Genomic DNA, 21,280 nt, shown 5'->3' on the forward strand with positions numbered 1-21,280 from the left:
AATTCTTATCAAGGGGTGTAGTGGAGGGGCTGGAAGCTAAGCTCCAGAGGCTGTCAGGAAAGAAGTGGAGCTAGTCAGTCTGGTAGCAGTGAGCGGCGGTTGCTAGGAGACGCAGACGTGCGCTCACGCTAGGGAGACCCTGCACGTGGAGTAGCCATTAGCGGGTGAGAACGGTTACCAGAGAGTCAGTCAGAAAGACACCTGGAGAGAGGCAGTCGAGTACGGGGACTGCTGGTGACTAGGCACACACGGGGAACAGGTCCCTAGAGTAGACGTCCATTTATTGATCTGCTAAACCTGCTGGTGAGGGGACTAGAGGTACCTCACCAACCATACAGAGTCCAAGCCTCAGCAGCAACGAAGGGACCCATAAGGAGACAGAGCTTGAAGCCATCTCACCTGGTCCACGCTGCCGGAAAATGGGCCAAAAAGGGAGAAAAGGCAGTCGCGACTCCCTGGATAGACCCCACGGTACTTCAAGTCAGGGGTTATCCGAACAAAGAAGTGCTAGGAAGGTGAGTTAATGGTTACCCTCAGATCGGCCTGGTTCCACTTGGTTTGTCTCAGCATCGCCCGGGTTACCTCACGATAACAGCAAAAATGAGTAAAAACAAGTTGAAAGACTTTCCGGACTGAACCTGAGTTATTCTGGAACCTGTTGTTCTACACATCCGAGCCCCTGGGGCCAGCCTCACTCACGGGAGGCCATATCATCCGACTGCAGACCCCATCAGCCCCAGACGCTCGTTAAATTTGCAGTGGCGGTCACCCATATCCTTGACCGCAAACCGTGAGTGGCGTCATGACTCATATATATACAAAACCGACATACCTGTTGCCATATATACCCAAAAGAAGACCCTGTGGCATCCCTGAAGGTGGAATGATGTCCCTGGGGCGACTACTGCAGATGGGCTTCACATGGTCTCATCGCACGATCAGACCACAGTCGCATGACACTCGCATGACACCCGGCTTCCGCTGTGCTGTGAGCATGAGCTGAGTGTCATGCAAGCAATCACTGCAATACCTGTGTGGCCTCAGCTTTAGAGTTATGAGGGCGTCATTCGAGGCGATCTATCGTGCGATAGATCGTCGGGGTCACGGTTTTTGTGTCACACATCCGGCTTTGTTGGCGACGTTGTCCTGTCTGACACCTACAAGCGATCGCAAATGGTTGAGAAATCGGGTATCGTGTACTCGTCGTTTATTTTTAAAAAATCGTTTATTTTACTTTGCGCAGGTTGTTAATCATACTCGGGATAGCACACATCACACTGTGTGACACCCCAGGAACAATGAACACAGCTTACCTGCGTCCCGCGGCTCCCGCCGACTATGCGGAAGGAAGGAGGTGGGCGTGATGTTTATGTCCCGCTTATCTCCGCCCCTCCGCTTTTATTGGCTGGCCGCTGTGGCCGCTTCAGAAAGTGGATGTTCGCCGCCCACAGCGACGTCGCACAGCACGTAAGTATGTGTGACGGGGGTTAAACGACTATGTGCGACACGCGCAGCAATTTGCCCGTGACGCACAAACGACAGCGGCGGGTACGATTGCACATGCGATCGCACAATAGATCGCATCGTGTGAAGCCCACATTATTCCTGACCTGAAATGCCAGCACATTCAGAAATGTGTTGTTGATCACCAGCATTATCTTGGGATTGAAAGACATTAATGATATTTGTGACGTCCTGGCCTATCAGGCCGTCACAGGACATTGTGCAATCTGCACTTCTGCATGGTGTCCACCTCCTCCTTGGTTACGGGTCCCAGGCCTGTCCTTTAGTGTTGCTGAGAACAAGCCAATCAAAAATCCTAGAAACACTCTGCACTACACCCACCAGACACACCAATGGGTAGCCTGAAGGGAAAAGGGCTGCCCACTTGGGGGTTTGGTAAGGGAAGGTCAGGAGTGTCAGGAGTAAGTGAGTCAAGTGGTGACTCTGGAGAGGAGAGGTCACACGTTAGTCGGAGGAGGTTAGGAGCTGGGCTCCTCAGATACTAGGTGGCAGACGTTGGTCTGGGCCTGGTAGGAGCTGGAATCCTAGTCGCAGGGGATCGTGACAAGAGGCACGGAACTGCCGAGCAGGGCAGCCGGTGGCCTTGAGCCATCTCCGGGCAGGGGCCAGGGCACGGCGGGGTACGTGGACCTTAGGCCGGGAAGTAGCTTCAAGCGTCCTGATGAGGGCGAAGACTTCATGATTCGTCCTCCACCCGCTCCAAAATCGGGGTACTAGTGCAATGAGGGGGATAGGACTTTCCCAATACATAGTCCAGAAAATCCCAAGCGTGAACCCTGAGAGCAAGCTCACTCCGTTAGCCATACGGGTGAACGGGACCCGACTAGTTTTATACTACAAGGGCCAACCAGTAAAGAAGGTGCCATGGGAAAGGTCACAGGCTAACAAGCAACACCATCAGGCACGGATCCCAGCGTACTCCCTCCCTGCTACAGCGGTGCTAAGAATTCCGGTTTACAAGTTGTCGGTGTCAGCGTTATTAGACTGAGTGAGTACGCAGTGACCAACGGTACTCCCCTCTCACCACCACCAAGCCCTGGGGCACTCTCCCCCTACCCACGGAGGGGTTAAACACCTAGCTGCCACACCATCGCCACCGGGCACTCGCCACAGCAGCGGTGGTATTACATCTTACCACACACCGTGGGTGGCGTCATGAACTCTAACAACAAAACCCCTTGTAAATACCCCCCTTTTATTTCGGGTGTCCCCGCGGCCCCTCCCAGGTCCGGAGTTTCCTTGAGCCACCGCGGATCCAGATCCGAGCAGCAGCCCCGCTGCTGGCGCTGGGGCGGTACAGTGATATGGAATGTCCCAAAAGGCTTTGACTAAATACATGAAAGGATTGATGAACTTTTGATTTATGAACTTGTTATGTATGTGAGCTTCTTTGATTTGTCTATATTATTTTCTGCTTATTTCATTTTATTATTTTTACTTATATTATATGATTTCAATGCATTACCAAGCAGTGGCGTTTCTGTTTGTGGGAATGAGCTGATCTCCATGTGCGCAATTGTATTGTTGCATGTGCAAGCAAGCACATTAAAAGATATTGAGAGCTTGGAACATTCCATTCATGGTCAAATAATACATGGCACCATCCTCGCTTCCCCCCCCCCTTTTTTTTTAAATTTTTTTTACTTCTTTTTGTTTTTGTTTTTCTTCTCTCTTCTTTTCTTTGTCTTTCTATCTCTCTTCTCTCTCCTTTCTCTATAATTCTTACTACACTATTCTGTGATTTTAGATTTACAATAAAAAACAGTTTCTGCATACGGTAGCAAATACTGGGATTGTTATGTTTATGTACCACCCTGAGTGGGCTCGGCTGCTCCCTTGCCGGGCCGAGCCGCTCGAGGTCCAGGCTCGGGTTGTCGGTGGCTCGAGCGCCTCCGGACCGGGGGCCACGTCGCTCTGTTAAGGGGAGGCAGTGGGGTGGTGGTTTGGGATGAGGTTCGCAGTCGGGGGCCGCGTTGTCGTTGGACGGGTCGTGACGCCACCCACGGGTCGTGGTGACGGGATGCACCACCGCTGCGGCGGGAGTGAAGGGGACTCCCGGGATCGGTGTTGAGAGCGCAGCCTGGATGTTAGCCCCTCCGTGGGTAGGGGCGGTGTGTCCCGGGGCCCGGTGGGACGGGCGATGATGTCGGGGTGCAAGGTGCCGTGCTGCGGTGCTATTTCGTGCCCGGATGGCACTGGTGTACTTACTATTAATTCACACTCAGAGTCCCTGGTAAACCAAAGTTCGGGTATGGTCGGGTCCCGCAGCCGGCTGCTTGTGTCCCTTGTGAGGCTGATGGTGGCCCCTTTCCCTTGCACCTTTTGTTTTGACTTCTGGCTCCCCTACCTGGGCAGTGGTAGCTCGCTCCCCGGCGTTTAGCTGCCGGAAGAGCCCTCCGTTGCCTGCAGGCGCTGGCCCGTTGGATATTTGGACCTTGGCGGTGGCTCTCACCCGGTATCGGTGGGCTGTTGCCTTCTTTCAGGACTATGGGTGAGGATGAACCCGTGAGGTCCAGACTGCAATCAGTGAATTTGCCTAAACTCAGTGGCTTCTAAGCTAGGACGGGGTCTGAGTACCCGGTTACTGGTGCTCCGATTAGCTGTTGACTCCCCGGTTCAGGTCCGGCGGGCTCCAACCCTGGCCCGGTCCCTACGGTTCCGCCGGTCGCTATACCGGTACTCCTGCAGGCGGCCACCACCGTCTGCCTGCCTGACGTTTCGGGGATCCTAGGCTCCAACCCGGGTCCCTGACAGCTTCTCTCCTTCCTCCTCCTGTCACTCTCCAAGGTCCACTCTCTATTCGCTACCACTCCTAACTACCAACTCCCCTACTACAAACTAACTTTGTATTTCCTGCCTCAGGACAGTAGTCTCCTCGGTGGGCGTGCCTTTCCACCTGACTCCGCCCACCTGGTGTGCCCTACTTGCCCTGAGGGAGGCATTAGGTCTCCCTTTCGGGTGACTGGTGTGTCCTCACAAGGGATGGGGGTGTGTGTGTGTGTGTGGTGGGTGTTGTTACGTGTGACCCCTGGGGTCCAGGGTGTCACATTTACATTATATGAGACACTTATGTTTCCATGACTAAGACCTGCATAGGTCGAAACGCGTAGGAAAAAGCTCCTCTCTCCCACCCACCTCTGTATTTTAGTGTGTGTTGATGAAAACAAGGTCCCCATACACTTTAGGCTGCTCTCACACTTGCGTGTTTTGCATCAGTTGCAATCCGTTGCCTTGAGGAAATACGGTATCCTGCAAAATATTTTGCAGGATTCAGTTTTTCCCCATAGATTTGTATGGACGACGGATTGCAACTGATGGCCTTGCATTGCATCTGCCGTGTGACGGATCAGTCGTGGAACACCTGCCGTCGGGCGGCAGGAACATAGCATGTAATGTTTTTTGAGCAGCGGAATCCTTTTGTTTTCACTGTGCATGCTCAGCACTTGTGTTTAATCAGTGAAATCAATATCTCTCTCTCTCGGTGGCCGAATGATCAGCTTATCATACGGCGACCGGCTACTCTGTACGATCAGCTGATCGGCCGGATACTGTGAATGATCAGCTGATCGCCCGGTGGCCGGTTATTGTGAACGATCAGCTGATCGCCCGCGGCCGGGAAATCAGCTCATGGTTCACAATAGCCAGCCACCGGTAAAACAGTAAAAAAACAAACAAACAACGGATCTTTTTTTGCAGCATCAGTCACATCAGTTGTGCCACTATCTGCAACGCAACCGTTGTATCAGTCACACAACGGATTGCAACTGATGCAAAATAACGCAAGTGTGAAAGCAGCCTTACATTGATTGTTTTGCACCAAAGTTCAAAAAGAGCACAAGTACATTTATTGTGGAATCAACGATTTGCTTGATATCTTACATGTGTAATGTTTTTCATTTATGTCACGTAAACTCCTTGTACACAATTTAGCTACCTGCAGACTTTAGTGGAAGTTATGCTAATTTCTCCACTATAAAGGATGCTTCTTGAGATTTTATATCATGAAGTACTGTGCTACACTGATTTTCTGTGCTTGTCATGACCACACAGAGATTTGGACACCATCACATACTGTATGTATCCTATATGTTGCACAGACAGGGAATGGAAATGAGTCTAGGAGACTGAGATTTTTCTACTAAATGTAAATCAACTTGTTATCCACATGTGACAGTTTTATTTTTCTCCAGCCTGTGCACCAAAGAGCCTTTGTATTAAGGGTACTGTCACACTTAAGCGACACTACAGCGATCCCACCAGCGATCTGACCTGGCAGGGATCGCTGGAGCGTCGCTACATGGTCGCTGGTGAGCTGTCAATCAGGCAGATCTCCACAATGATCAGAGATCAGCCCCCAACCACTAGTGACCCGTGTAACGATGCTATGCTTGGTAAGCATAGTACACATCGGGTTACTAAGCAAAGCGCTTTGCTTATAGTTACCCGATGTGTACCTCGGCTACGTGTGCAGGGAGCAGGGAGCCCGCTTCTAGAAGCTGCTGACGCTGGTAACCAAGGTAAATATCGGGTAACCAAGCAAAGCCTTTGCTTGGTTACCAGATGTGTACATTGGTTACCAGCGACCGCAGAAGCCGGCTCCCTGCTCCCTGCACATTCAGATCGTTGCTCTCTCGCTGTCAAACACAGCGATGTGTGCTTCACAGCGGGAGAGCAAAGAGGAAAAAATGAACCAGAGCAGTGTGTAATGATCAGCGATTTCACAGGGGCCAGGTCACTGCTTAGTGTCACACACAGCGAGATCGCTGATGAGGTCACTGGTACGTCACAAAATCTGTGACTCAGCAGCGATCTCGCTAGCGATCTCGCTATGTGAGAAGTACCCCTAACCCGCATGTGGACACAAGCTTTACCTAATCTGATAGCAACCTCAGCTCAGTCTCTCATGTTCAGCATTAATTACATAGATTGAGAAAGAACTATGTAAACAGTTATATCTGTGCCGCCCCCGTGGCAGCAGCCGAGCTGCTCGGATCTGGGTTCTCAGTGGCTCGAGGGTCTCCGGACCTGGGGGTCGTGTGGCTACTCAAATGAAGGGGTGTATTTACAAGGGATTATAGAGTTTGTGGCACGGTAACTGGGGTGAATACCACTGCTGCCATTGGGGAGTAACTGGGGTAATGACGGGGGGCAGCCAGGTGTTGTGACGCTCCATGGGTAGGGAGGATGCCCCAGGACTCTGTGTAGTGATAAGGCCGTGGGATACAGGGATCACTCTTGTACTCACTCAGTCCATTAAGCAGACACCGACAAACAGGTAAACCAAGTCTCTGGACACCGCTGCCGCTGAGGGGAGCTAGTTCAGGTCCCGTCCCCAATGGTGCTGCCTGGTAATCCAAGACCTGCCTCCTGGCACTAAGTTTACTTCTCTGGTGGTCCCGGTAGTGTGAAACTTGCCGGGTCCCGCTCCCCACTGTGGCTAAGTGTGGGAGCTTGCTCTTAGGGCTCAAGCTTCGGATTTCCTGGAACGTTTTGGATGGAAAGTCAAATCCCCCTCGTTGCGCTAGTGCCCCAATTTTAGAGCAATTGGGAATGAATCTTGAAGGCTCCGTTCTCCATGGGTAATTTATCGGGTTGCCTGCAGCTACTCCCCGACCTAGGGTCCACGTACCCCGTCATGCCTCGGTCCCAGCCCGGTGATGGTGGCTGGCCGCCGGCTGGCCTGCTCAACAGATCCGAGCCCCTTGCCACGTTCCCCTGTGACCGGGGGTCCGACTCCTCTAGGCCCAGACCACCATCTGCAACCTAGACAGTTTCCTTATGGGAGTCACCACTCCCGACCTCCTCAGAGCTCCTCACAGCTTGAGGGCTACTCTCTCACCACCACTGACTAACTCACACTGACAATACTCCTCACCTCTCCTCCTTTACCCCCCCAGGTGGGCGACTTTATTCCACTCAAGCCGTCCACTGGTGTGTCTGGTGGGTGTGGTTCAGGGTGTATCTAGGATTTGATTTGCTGATGTAGGCAACACCATTTGGTTAGGGACCCATAACCAAGTGGGAGGTGGATACTGCACGGGAAGGTAGATTGTGCAATACCCTGTGACGACCTGATAGTCCAGGGGCATCACATATCAGTGTCGCGGGCGGCGGGGCGCTGCGCTCACCACGCTTGGGTCCGGCGCTGCTGCTGCTGTTCGGTGGCTCGAGCGGTGGGCAGGATCCGAGGACTCGAGCGGCGCTCCTCGCCCGTGAGTGAAAGGGGTGTTTTGTTGGTGTTTGGGATGTCGGTTTGTGATGCCACCCACAGTGTGTGGTGAGGTTGGGGCACCACCGCTGCTCTGTACGGGGATCCCGGGAGCGATGACGGGGAGCAGCTGGGATGTTTCTCTCCCCTCCATGGGTAGGGGGATTTTGGTAGTCCCGGGGTCCGGAGTTGTTGTCTGTTTGGTGGATTGCGGGGCTTGGCCAGGTGTAGGGTCGCGGGGCAGCGCAGTGCCAGATGGCACGGTGGTACTTACTCAGCCAGTAACGTACACGGAGTCTCTGGTAAAACAAACGGCTGGATGGACGAGTCCCACAGACGGCTGCGATGGTCACTCCCGGTAGGTTGGCGGTAACTGTCTCTCCCTGCACCGGTGTTATGTTCTCGGCCCCGATGGCTTCCCACCGGTAACACGCTCCCCAGCGGTATATTTGCCGGAGGAGCCCCTTTTGCCCGCAGGCACTGGCCCTGGGAACTCTAGCTGTGGCGGTAGCTGTATTTCCCTTCATGGTTGAGCGGTTGCCTTTAGTCGGGTCTTTACTGCTGGGAAACCCCGGAGGTTCCCGTCGCTGATGGATTTGACCGGTTTAACGGCGACTCCAAGCCTGGTCGGGGTCCGTATGCCCTGCTGGATGGTGCTGGCTTCTCTTCGCTCCCCAATCCGGTACCGGCGGGCCACCGCCCGTCCCCGGTCCTTACGGTTGTGCATCAATCGGCCTCTCCTGCAGACGGTCACCACCGTCTGCCAACCTTGCTCTCCGGTGCTCGGGCCACGTACCCGGACATGGTCAGTCTGCTCCTCTACTACTACTTCTCTCCTTCCTCTCTCAACTCCACTCCACTCTCCTTTCTTTCCTTTTCCCGCCTTCAGGACCGTGAACTTCTCGGTGGGTGGAGTCAACCGCCTGGCTCCGCCCCACCTGGAGGGAGGCAACAAGGATTTGTGTCTGACTTATATGTTCCTAACCGGGGTGTGGGGTGTGTTGTTGCAGTACCTGTGACGTCCTGGCTTGTCCAGGGCGCCACATCAGCGATAGGAGCACAGCTCTCATGAATGCTCTACCATGTGATTTAAGGAAGCGGTCAGGGAGGTCTGAAACTGCTGACCTTTCTGACTGCAAACTATACAATGCGCAAAAAGTTTATCAAGATGTTTTCTTGATAAAAAAAAGTGCATCTTATAGTCAGAAAAATACTGTAATAGTTACTCATGACTACTGCAAACTCAGCTTGGTGATAACTAGTCACAGGACAATGACTTAAGTGTTTTTAAACGGTGGTGGACCCTATTATAAGTTATAAACTCTATTTTGTCTGAGCAGTGAACACCTGCTGAATACAATAATAAACCACATTATACAGAACTGACAAAATCACAAAAGGTCAGTAAACTATTTGATCTTGGCTTGGGCTGAGTTTGACTATAGGTGTAGGAACTTCTGAATAAGGGTTTAGCTTTATTAAAAACAAGATTTTTCTCATGATCAATACTCTATGTATCACTGAAGCATTATATTTGTGAGCATATTTCTGTGTTCCTAGATTAGAAATTAGGCATAAACAGTCACTGTTTTAGCTGTCTTATTTCTAAGTGATAAGAGCATCTTCAAGAGGAACACTGCTAGGTGGAATATTTTCTTTGTCTTTGCATTGTTGGGTCCATCTTTGTTAAGGTCAGTAGTTCAGCAGTACAATGCCAGTATTCATCAAGGCAGGAGTTTTTGCCCTCTGTCTGACATTAGCAAGTGCTCATGTGGTGCCCATGCTGCTTCAGACACCACAGGGTACTGCACCCCATTAGGGTGCAGTACTTAATCCGGGTCCAGGGAAGGTTGATGCCGGTTTCCACTCACACAAACATAAAGTCAGTGGGTTGCCCTCCCCAATGGGAACTGGGAAAGGGTCGGATCACAGTAAGGGGTCACTACAGTGGTGGGTTTACAGGACGCCACCGCACCAGGGGCTTCCCAATTCACTGGAACTGGGGACTCAGGGTCAGGGAAAAGCAACCACCAGGGGGAGTCAGGAGCACACAGTGGGAAGAGCAGGTTGACTTAGTGAGTGCTGTGAACCAGCCGGTAGCAGTGGCTGGGGGTAACAGCTCAGAACACACAACACAACTACAACAGGGGAGAACAAGTTCAGACACAGAGCAGAGCGGAGGTGCCGCGAGCAGCTCTGTGGGCTAGGGAGTTCAACACGGTCGGTGGGGAGAAGCAGGCGGCTGCTTCCACAGGACTGGTGCTGTCGGGATACAGAATTCTAGGGCAGATATACTTCACGTTATCTACCAATTCTGCAAGGGTTACGGGGAACGGCTATAATAGTCACCGAACCCGTTTCAACAAGTCTGCAACCAAATAGCATATAGGATCAGGGGTTGAGGACCGGCCCCACAACGGAACCACGCTGTCAGCATACACAGTGAGATACTTTACTGACACTGGGATCCCCAAGTGCTTCACACTACGGGGGTCCGATACTTAGCGCATCAAAGGAGGAAAGGGCTCCCAGGCTGACACACACACCGGACTTGACCTTTCATGGATCTGGGATCGGCTGTACCCCATTGTGGCGTAGATCAGTGCTCTGGGGCAACGCTTTAACTACCTGTGAGTAAAAAGTAAAAAAACCTTGAACCACAGCCCCTATCTCTGCCTCTCCTTTACTGGCACCGTCGCCCAGTGCTGCGGCACCAACGGGGACTACCACAACCCCCGCCATCCTCCCAGGGCTCGCTCCGCCTGTGGGGAGCGATACCATCCCGGATGCACCCGACATCTGCCTTGGTGAGAGACTTTGGAGCGGCGGCCCCCATCCTTGGCCGCGTACCACAGGTGGCATCACGATCCTTAAAAAGACTTTCCTAACCTCAAACTACCACCTCCATCCTCCCTACCACCAACCAACCCTCCTTCCTGTACGCTTCAGGGTAACGGAACCGGGCCAGGCCACCCCATGACATCGCAAAGGATCTGCACCCCCGGCCCGACAATGAGTAGGTTAAAACACCTGCCCCGGGGGGCACTACACTCACATTTGACAGAATATATAGGTCATATGGAGATTAACGGAGTCCATTAGTGATGTAATTTCCATTTATTTAAAACAAGTTTGGTTTTAGGGTTAATCCCAATCCAATGTGTTGGCCCAAAGGTGTTAAAAAAACCCAAGATAATTCTATGTCATTTTCACAATATAAACGTTATATTATATCTATTTTTTGGGGTAATAGCTGGCAATTATTACACAACAATGAATATAGCTATTCAGCCCAAAATAATTTAACAGATTTGATCTTATAGAGAGATAAAAATAGGCTTAAAAGTACAACAAATATCTAAATGGAGAAAGGCAATGAGGGTCCCAAGTTTAAATGATCACTGTACTTTCAATTAAGTTTGCATAAGTCAATAGTACAAGTATAATTGAAGCTGGGTTCACACTAAGCGACAGCGACAACGACGTCGCTGTTACGTCACCATTTTCTGTGACGTAACAGCGACCTTGTAAGTCGCTGTTATGATCGCTGCTTAGCTGTCAAACACAGCGACGCAGCAGCGATCATAACGTCGCTGTGCTACATGTGCAGAGAGCAGGGAGCCGCGCTTAGTGCTGGCTCCTTGCTCTCCTAGGTACAGTACACATCGGGTTAATTAACCCGATGTGTACTGCAGCTACATGTCACAGTGCAGAGAGCCGGGAGCCGCGCACACTGCTTAGCGCTGGCTCCTTGCTCTCCTTGCTACAGTATACATCGGGTTAATTACCCGATGTGTACTGCAGCCACATGTGCACAGAGCAGGAGCCGGCGCTGGCAGCGGTAAATATCGGGTAACCAGGGAAAGGTCTTCCCTTGGTTACCCGATGTTTACGCTGGTTACAGCTTACCGCAGCTGCCAGACGCCGGCTCCTGCTCCCTGCTCGCTTCATTTCGTCGCTCTCTCGCTGTCACACACAGCGATGTGTGTGTCACAGCGGGAGAGTGATGACCAAAAAATGAAGCTGGACATTCAGCAACGACCAGCGACCTCACAGCAGGGGCCAGGTCGTTGCTGGATGTCACACACAGCGACAGCGACGGGACGTCGCTGCAACGTCACAGAAAATGGTGACGTAGCAGTGACGTCGTTGTCGCTGTGTGTGACACCAGCTTAACTGTATAATATATTGTATCAAAGGAATATACTTATTTCTCCACTCAGGAGCCACTTCTTCCCATTCCCCCAGTCTCTTTGAATTCATCATTCATATAGTAAAAATCAAACCCAATCTAAAAATTAATTGAGCATATACCCTTTAGTAAGAAAATAAGTAAACAGTAATAGTACATGTAAATAACATAGGATACTTAATTAATGGTATTTCGATCAAAGACGCATTAACAGCCTTCCCACCATGACAAGGTGTACCCACTTGGGACGGTCCTATTCTAGTATTGTTTTAGACAACCTCAAAGTGAATAAGGGACAGGTTTACTTATTTACATACTATAGTATATATGTTCAATTATTATTTTTTCTTGGTTTTGTCCTTGAAATGGCCACAGTGGGAATGTGTGCTTAACCCATTGCATGTACAACAGCAGGCGAAATAATTATTGAACACATCACCAATTTTCAAAGTAAATTTTTGAAGTAAATATATTTCTAAAGGTGGTAATGACATGAACTTCTCATCAGATGTTGGTAACAACCCATACAATCCACACAGGCAAAGAAATCAAACATAAGGTTTCCATAACGGAAATTATATGTAATAATGAGAAATAACACAGGGAAAAAGTATTGAACACAGGAAGAAAGAGAAATGCAAGAAGCCATAGAAAGTCAAGACACCAGTTGAAATCTATTAGTAATTAGAAAGCAATCCTGCCACTCTGTGAAAAATATTATCAGCTGGTTCAACCAATAGCATATAAAAAGGTGTCTCATCACCAAGGTACCACACAATAAACATCTCATGATGGGCAAAACCAGTGAGCTGTCTTAAAACCTTCACAACCCCATTGTTGCAAAACATACTGATGGAATTGATTATAGACGAATTTCTTAACTAATGAAGGTTCCAGTAAGCACTGTTGGGGTCACAATCCAGAATTAGAAAGAACAATATTTCACCATAAACCAGCCACAAGCCTGCAAGATTTCAGACAGAGGAGTGAAAAAAGTGAAAAGAATTACCTGAAGGGTTTTCCAAAAGCCAAGGACCACCTGTGGAGAGCTTTAAAAAGACCTGGAAACAGCAGGCACAATTGTTTCAAAGATAAGTAATTAAAATAATAACAAAAATAATAGTAACAAAATAATAATCACAAAAATAATAAGTAATTAACTCAACCTCCACTCAAGCATGTTTAACATTTGTTCAACATTATTTAGACAAGCCTGTGAAATACTGGGAGAATATACGTACTCTGGTCAGATGAGACCAAAATTGAAGTCAATGGATGCCATAATACACTCCATGTTTGGAGGCCAAAAAACACTGAATATTACCCAAAGCCATACCAAGAGTGAAGTTTGGAGGTAGGAACATCATGGTGTGGGGCTGTTTTTCAGCATTTGGTACTGGCAAACTTCATATAAATGAAGGAGGCATGAATGGACAAATGGACAAATGTACCGAGATATTCTTGCTGCCATCTACCAGGATGATGAAGATGAAATGAGGGTGGACATTTCAGCAAGAGAATGATTCCAAACACACAGCCAAAGAAATTCTCAATTTGTTTCAGAGACAAAAAATAAAGCTGCTAGAATGGCCCAGCCAATCACCTGACCTAAATTTAATAGAATATTTATGGAAGAAACCAAAGATCAAAGTTCATGGAACGAGCCCACTGAATCTTCAGGATTTGAAGAGTGTTTGTGTGGAAGAATGGGCCAGAATCAAACCTGAGCAATGCATGCAACTAGTTTCTACAGGAAGTGTCTTAGAACTGTCATCACGAACAAAGTCTTTTGTATGAAATATTAAATTAATTTCAGTAAGCGTGTTGAATACTTTTTCCCCATGTAATTTCCCATTATATTACACAAAACTAAATTTATCGTCTTCTATGGTTTGATATTTTTCCTGTGGGGATCGCATGGGTTGTTACCGACGTCTGGTGAGAAATGCATGTGTGGCACCCCTGTGGCTTCAGGTGCCACAGGGTACTGCACATCACTTAAGGTGCAGTATTCATCTCGAAGGGGAAGAGGTCGTCCCCGGTAACAGCCACAACTAACACATAACATGGGGGTTCTGTCACTGGGACCGGGCTAGGGTAGGAGCTGGGGTAGCCATCACGAGCTATGGGATCTCTGTAAAAGTAAGAAGGGCACCACCCATTGGGATATCACGGTATACAAAACACGAGTAAACCAATATAAATAGAGAAAAAAGGGTATATCAAACAGGGATCACCAATACAATAGATTAGAGAAAATGCAAAAAACTTTATTGTGGTTACAGAAAAAGACACACAAAATAACCGCTCAAAGAGCAGTAGAGGACACACAACACAACGCATAAAAACATTTAAAAAGCCTGTAAAGGAAAATCTCCATCATACCAAAACCCCATAAAGTACATATATACACAATGTGGCAAATATATATATATATATATATATAAACAAAAAGGTAAACAGGCAATGCATATATATAAACCCCCAACTCAAATACATAGGTAAGGTGTCTAATTGGATAGCATAGATCAGGCCGTCATATGTAAGAGTATATTTAATAGGAATGTATGTACAAATAACCAGACTTATGTCACAATTTTCTATGCTCCAATTAGAGTGTATATCTAGCCTGGATAATAGTAAAAGAAATCAAATATGGCCGGGCTCAAGCATATATACCCACACAATGAATGTGTAAGCTGAGGAGTAAAGTCAAACTGTACCAACTGGAGGACTTATTACAATAATGTACCAAATGTATCACACTATAGCGTGGCTTCCTCAGGGGAAAAAAAATAAAAAATATAGGTATGGGACCTCATGTCCAGTAATCAGGAACCCGGGAGGCGGGGCTTCTACAAGGCGAAGTTAGGAGCCATCCAACACACAATAGGCAGTCAGCACTGGACAGTGTTCGTGTGAGGTCGCACTTAGGAGGAGCAGGAGTCAACAACAGTTCGGGCCCCGTGGTCTAGAGCTGAAGGCTCGATCTGGATTTTTTAGGAAAAGAAGGGGAATCCCAGGGTTCGCGGGGAGTGCAGCAAGCACCCATGAACCATTCCATGGCCCAGGAGCTGGGGTGGAGGGAGACCATCGAAAGGAGACTAACAGAAGGGACTGCCGGTCATGACCTCCAAAGTTTCCAGGATCGGCTGGAGCCCATCACAGCGGGGATCTGCACTTTCCGATGGCTGCATGTGTAAGCAGTGAGTAAAGAGATCTTGAACTGCACCGCTTGTGTCGAACCGTTATTGCTGGCGCTCTCTCCATTGCACCTGAGCGACTACTACCACCACCATCTTCCCTGGGGCCACAGCTCTGCCTGTGGAGAGCTGAACCATCCGTGCTGCATTGCCGTCCTCCCCAAGAGAGAAGTCTCGCAGCGCCGACTGATATTGGCCGCACACCAGAGGTGGTGTCACAAACTACTACCCTCATCGTCCCCATCCCCAGCCATTTTATTGACACGTGGGGTCACGGAACCGGCCGAGGCCACCGTGGCATCCCAGGAAAGGCACCGCGGCCCTGTGACGAGTAACCCCTGACCCGTGGGTGCGTCACATGTTAATAGCAGCTTTAGAAATATATTTACTTAGAAATATATTTACTTAGAAAATTGGTGATGTGTTCAATACTTATTTCCCCTACTGTACATTAACTCATGTTCCCACTCATTTTTATGCTTTTACTTAAAAAAAAACCCAAAACAGCTCAAATCTATCTTGCTTAAGACAAGACAGACTGCCAGCAGATTTTTGCCTGGTCACACTTTCATTCTGACCAGTGTCACTTTATAAGATAGTAGCTCTGGAATTCTTTAATGTTTAACAATGATTATGAGCCTGTTTTGGTTTTTTTTGACACATTGTACTTCATGTTATTGGTAAATTTTGGTTGATATGATTTGCGGTACTTATGAAAATATAAAAAAAAAGACAAAATGTGAAAAGTTTGCAATTTTCAAACTTTTAATTTTTATGACCAAGTAGTTATTTCACACAAAACCATTAATCTCACATGTCTATTTTACATTAGCATCCATTTTTACATATATTTTTTAGGAAGTTAGAACGGTTAAAAGTTTATGAACAATCCCATTTGAAGTGGCTTTGAGAGTCCTAGGTGACAGAAAATACCCCAAAGTGACAATAGTTGAAAACTGCACCCCTCAAAGTGCTCAAAACCACATTGAAGAAGTTTATTAACCATCTAGGTGTTTCACAGGAATTAAAGCAATGTGGAGAGAAAAAAAATCAAAACTTTACCTTTACACAAAAAAATATTGGTTTAGCCCTACATTTTTCATTTTTGCAAGGGTAACAGGAGAAAGTGGACCATGCAATTTATTGTGCAATTTCTTCTGAGTATAGCCTGCTTTACACGTTACGATTAAGCATACGATATCGTATGCGATCGTAACCGCCCCCATCGTATGTGCGGCACGTTTAATTTGTTGAACGTGTCGCACAAACGAGTAACCCCCCGTCACACGTACTTACCCGTCCATACGACCTCAATGTGGGCGGCGAATAACCACTTCCTGAAGTGGGAGGAACGTTCGGCGTCACATCAACATCACGCGGCAGCCGGCCAATAGAAGCGGAGGGGCGGTGTTACGGTTGCTGTGGCTCTGGAGACTATGTCCGGATTTCTTGCTACTGCACATGTGCAAGCGCTGGAGACTAAGTTCTATCTTGGAGCCATTGCACATGTGCGGGTGACATCATTGCTGACACGAGGTCACATGTCTCTGACACCTTCTAAGCTGATTGGCCTCTGGTCATGTGCTTATGACACGTGGTCACATGTCTCTGACACCTTCTATGCCGATTGGTCGCTGGTCATGTGCTTGTGACGCTTTGCTCGGTGATAGGCCAGCGTGACGTCATTCCTGTCATTCTGGCAGCGGATTGGCTCTGGTGTCCTCCATCTTGGATGAGGCACAAAGTCTATATATGACCCTGACGCACGCCGCCTGGCGCTCAGTCCTCTTGGTTCATGCATGAGGGTAGACGCCCTGTGCACGTTCCTCTAGGCATCTTTCTGTCTATGTTAGGTGAGCGCTACCGGCAGGGTAGCATTCTTATACCTTACAGCTTCGGCTGAAGTCCGTATCCTTACCTTTTAGTGGAGCGGACATAGGCAGGTGCCTGAGGCACATGGTCCGGCTGGGCCTTGTGATTCTACTCGTAGGTGGACGTTGCCGCTAGGGTAACGTTCCTTATACTGCGTCTGGCAGTTGTTCGTATCCTCGCACACTAGGGGAGCGAACAGAGGTAGGAGCTTTGTGCGGCTTATGCTGCTGTCCATCTCTTTTGCACCACTAGAAGAGCGGACCTAGGCAGGTGCCATATCTAGTGGTTCGTGTCCTCGCACACTAGTGGAGCGAACACAGGTAGGAGCTTTGTGCGGCTTACGCTGCTGTCCGTCTCCTGGCACCACTAGAGGAACGGACCTAGGTAGGTGCCATTTCACACTCACTGCTTGTGTCTCTGTGATCTTTAACAGAGACCATTCCACGCACCCTCCAAGTATGGGAGGAATTGCTTTATTTTCTAATTATATTCCTCTGTGAGTTTAACACAGGTATTGCACTCTGCACTTGTGCTATTATTTTTTACAGTGGTACACTTATATACCCCTTATCCTCTGCCATAGTCTGCAGCAGTCTCTCTGCACGGTGGACCCTGACTGTCTGATATTCCTTTAGATTTTATTATCAGAAAGCCCCCCGTAACAGGCGGAGATGAGGGGGACGTAAACAGCCCGCCCACCTCCTTCCTTCTGCATAGCCGGCCCGGAGCCGCAGGACGTACAGTTAGGTCCAGAAATATTTGGACAGTGACACAATTTTCGCGAGTTGGGCTCTGCATGCCACCACATTGGATTTGAAATGAAACCTCTACAACAGAATTCAAGTGCAGATTGTAACGTTTAATTTGAAGGTTTGAATAAAAATATCTGATAGAAATTGTAGGAATTGTACACATTTCTTTACAAACACTCCACATTTTAGGAGGTCAAAAGTAATTGGACAAATAAACCAAACCCAAAAAAAATTATTATTTTCAATATTTTGTTGCGAATCCTTTGGAGGCAATCACTGCCTTAAGTCTGGATCCCATGGACATCACCAAACGCTGGGTTTCCTCCTTCTTAATGCTTTACCAGGCCTTTACAGCCGCAGCCTTCAGGCCTTGCTTGTTTGTGGGTCTTTCCGTCTTAAGTCTGGATTTGAGAAAGTGAAATGCATGCTCAATTGGGTTAAGATCTGGTGATTGACTTGGCCATTGCAGAATGTTCCATTTTTTTGCACTCATGAACTCCTGGGTAGCTTTGGCTGTATTGTCCATCTGTACTATGAAGCGCCGTCCGATCAACTTTGCGGCACTTGGCTGAATCTGGGCTGAAAGTATATCCCGGTACACGTCAGAATTCATCCGGCTACTCTTGTCTGCTGTTATGTCATCAATAAACACAAGTGACCCAGTGCCATTGAAAGCCATGCATGCCCATGCCATCACGTTGCCTCCACCATGTTTTACAGAGGATGTGGTGTGCCTTGGATCATGTGCCGTTCCCTTTCTTCTCCAAACTTTTTTCTTCCCATCATTCTGGTACAGGTTGATCTTTGTCTCATCTGTCCATAGAATACTTTTCCAGAACTGAGCTGGCTTCATGAGGTGTTTTTCAGCAAATTTAACTCTGGCCTGTCTATTTTTGGAATTGATGAATGGTTTGCATCTAGATGTGAACCCTTTGTATTTACTTTCATGGAGTCTTCTCTTTACTGTTGACTTAGAGATAGATACACCTACTTCACTGAGAGTGTTCTGGACTTCAGTTGATGTTGTGAACGGGTTCTTCTTCACCAAAGAAAGTATGCGGCGATCATCCACCACTGTTGTCATCCGTGGACGCCCAGGCCTTTTTGAGTTCCCAAGCTCACCAGTCAATTCCTTTTTTCTCAGAATGTACCCGACTGTTGATTTTGCTACTCCAAGCATGTCTGCTATCTCTCTGATGGATTTTTTCTTTTTTTTCAGCCTCAGGATGTTCTGCTTCACCTCAATTGAGAGTTCCTTAGACCGCATGTTGTCTGGTCACAGCAACAGCTTCCAAATGCAAAACCACACACCTGTAATCAACCCCAGACCTTTTAACTACTTTATTGATTACAGGTTAACGAGGGAGACGCCTTCAGAGTTAATTGCAGCCCTTAGAGTCCCTTGTCCAATTACTTTTGGTCCCTTGAAAAAGAGGATGCTATGCATTACAGAGCTATGATTCCTAAACCCTTTCTCCGATTTGGATGTGAAAACTCTCATATTGCAGCTGGGAGTGTGAACTTTCAGCCCATATTATATATATAATTGTATTTCTGAACATGTTTTTGTAAACAGCTAAAATAACAAAACTTGTGTCACTGTCCAAATATTTCTGGACCTAACTGTAGGTAAGATCTGTTTATCGTTCCAGGGGTGTCACACACTGAGATGTGTGCTACCCCGGGTACGATGAACAACCTGACGTTCAATTTTTAGGAATTAAACGATGTGCATGCGATGAACGTTTTACCGTTCAATCGCAATCGCACGTAGCTGTTACATGCTACAATGTAACTTACCATGCCGGATGTGCATCACTTACGACATGACCCCGACGACACATCGTAAGATATATTGTAGCGTGTAAAGTGCCCTTATGCCAATATCTCATATGTGATGGAAAACTACTGCTTGGGCGCATGGCAGGGCTCAGAAAGAAAGGACCACTATTTGAGTTTTAGTTTGCAAAATTGTCTGGAATAGATAAGCCCTGATGTGCCTAAACAGTGGAAACCCCCAACAAGTTGGCACATTTTGTAAACTGTATGCCTCAAGGAATTTATCTAGATGTGTGGTGAGCATGTTGAACCCACAGGTGCTTCACAGAATGTTATAACATTGATCCATGAAAATTAAAAAATACATTTTTTAAACAAAAAAAAGCTGCTTTAACCTCATTTATTTATTTTTTCTTTTTTAATTTTCACAAGGATAATATTAAAAATTGGCCCATACAATTTGTTGGGCAACTTGTCCTGACTACAGGAATATCCCATATTTTTTGGAAAACTACTGTTTGGGTGCAAGACAGGGCTTGAAAGGGAAGGCGTGCTATTTGAATTTTGGAGTGCAAAATTGGCTTAAATAGTGGATGACATATCGCATTTGCAGAGCCCCTGATGTACCTAAACAATGAAAACCTCTATCAAGTGCCAAACATTTTGGGAACTAAACCTTTTAAGGAATTTATCTAGATGAGTGGTGAGCACCTTGATCACACAGGGGCTTCCCAGAAGTTTTTAATGTTGAGCTGTGAAAATGACAAAACACATTTTTACCACAAAAATGTTGCACTATTCCCAATTTCTTGCATTTTGAAAAGGGTAACATTAAAAGATGGATCATAAAATTTGTTGTGCACTTTCTTCTGAGTACAGGGATACCCCATATTTGATGGAAAACTAATGTTTGGGCACACTGCAAGGTTTGGAATGAAAGAAGTGAGGTTTGAATTTTTGAGAGCAAAATTCCCTGGAATAGATAGCAGATGAAATGTAGCATTAGCACAGCCCTTGCTGTGAATTTATCTAGAGGTGTGGTGAGAACCTTGAACCCACAGGTGCCTCACATAATTCTATAACGTTGAGCCGTGAAAATGAAAAAAATACATATTTACTACAAAAATGTTGTTTTAACCCCAATTTTTTCATTTTCACAAAGGTACCTGGAGAAAATGGTAGAAGAGGCTACAAAACAGAATTAGCAGATTATGGCTAGCTTACCTCAGTACTGGATTCACAGCTACTCTGGTTAGTAATACATGCCTCTGCTTCTTTTTGTGTTCTACCAATATGAAAAGGGGCTGATTTTTTTTGTTGTGTGTTTAATATACAGTATATGACACATTATAACAGCTTGTCTCCACTTACAGAGGGGAAAACTTGTGAAAAAAAATGTACATGACCGGAAATAGTATTAATCCTCATGCACACACAACAGCTTATATTGAAAAGTTACATGAAAGTAGTTACCATTTAAGCTAGGTTCAGGTGACAATAATGTTATTTCTTACAATTATTCTAAAGGGAAAAAGGGGAGAGAGGAATATTCCACCAGTACTAGAACCTTCTGGCAATAGCTTCCAGGGCATGCTGAAATCCAACAAAACAATCCATCTTTCCAAAAACATCTATTATCAGGGGAAAGTCAGAAAACCCCCAAAACATTTAAATGATTGATGACGTGACAGCTTTAGTCAGAATGGGTTGAAATGTCTTTCACTCCTCTCTGAGATGGTTTTACTATGAG

This window comes from Anomaloglossus baeobatrachus, chromosome 1 (assembly GCF_048569485.1).
Source record: "Anomaloglossus baeobatrachus isolate aAnoBae1 chromosome 1, aAnoBae1.hap1, whole genome shotgun sequence".
NCBI lineage: Eukaryota > Metazoa > Chordata > Amphibia > Anura > Aromobatidae > Anomaloglossus > Anomaloglossus baeobatrachus.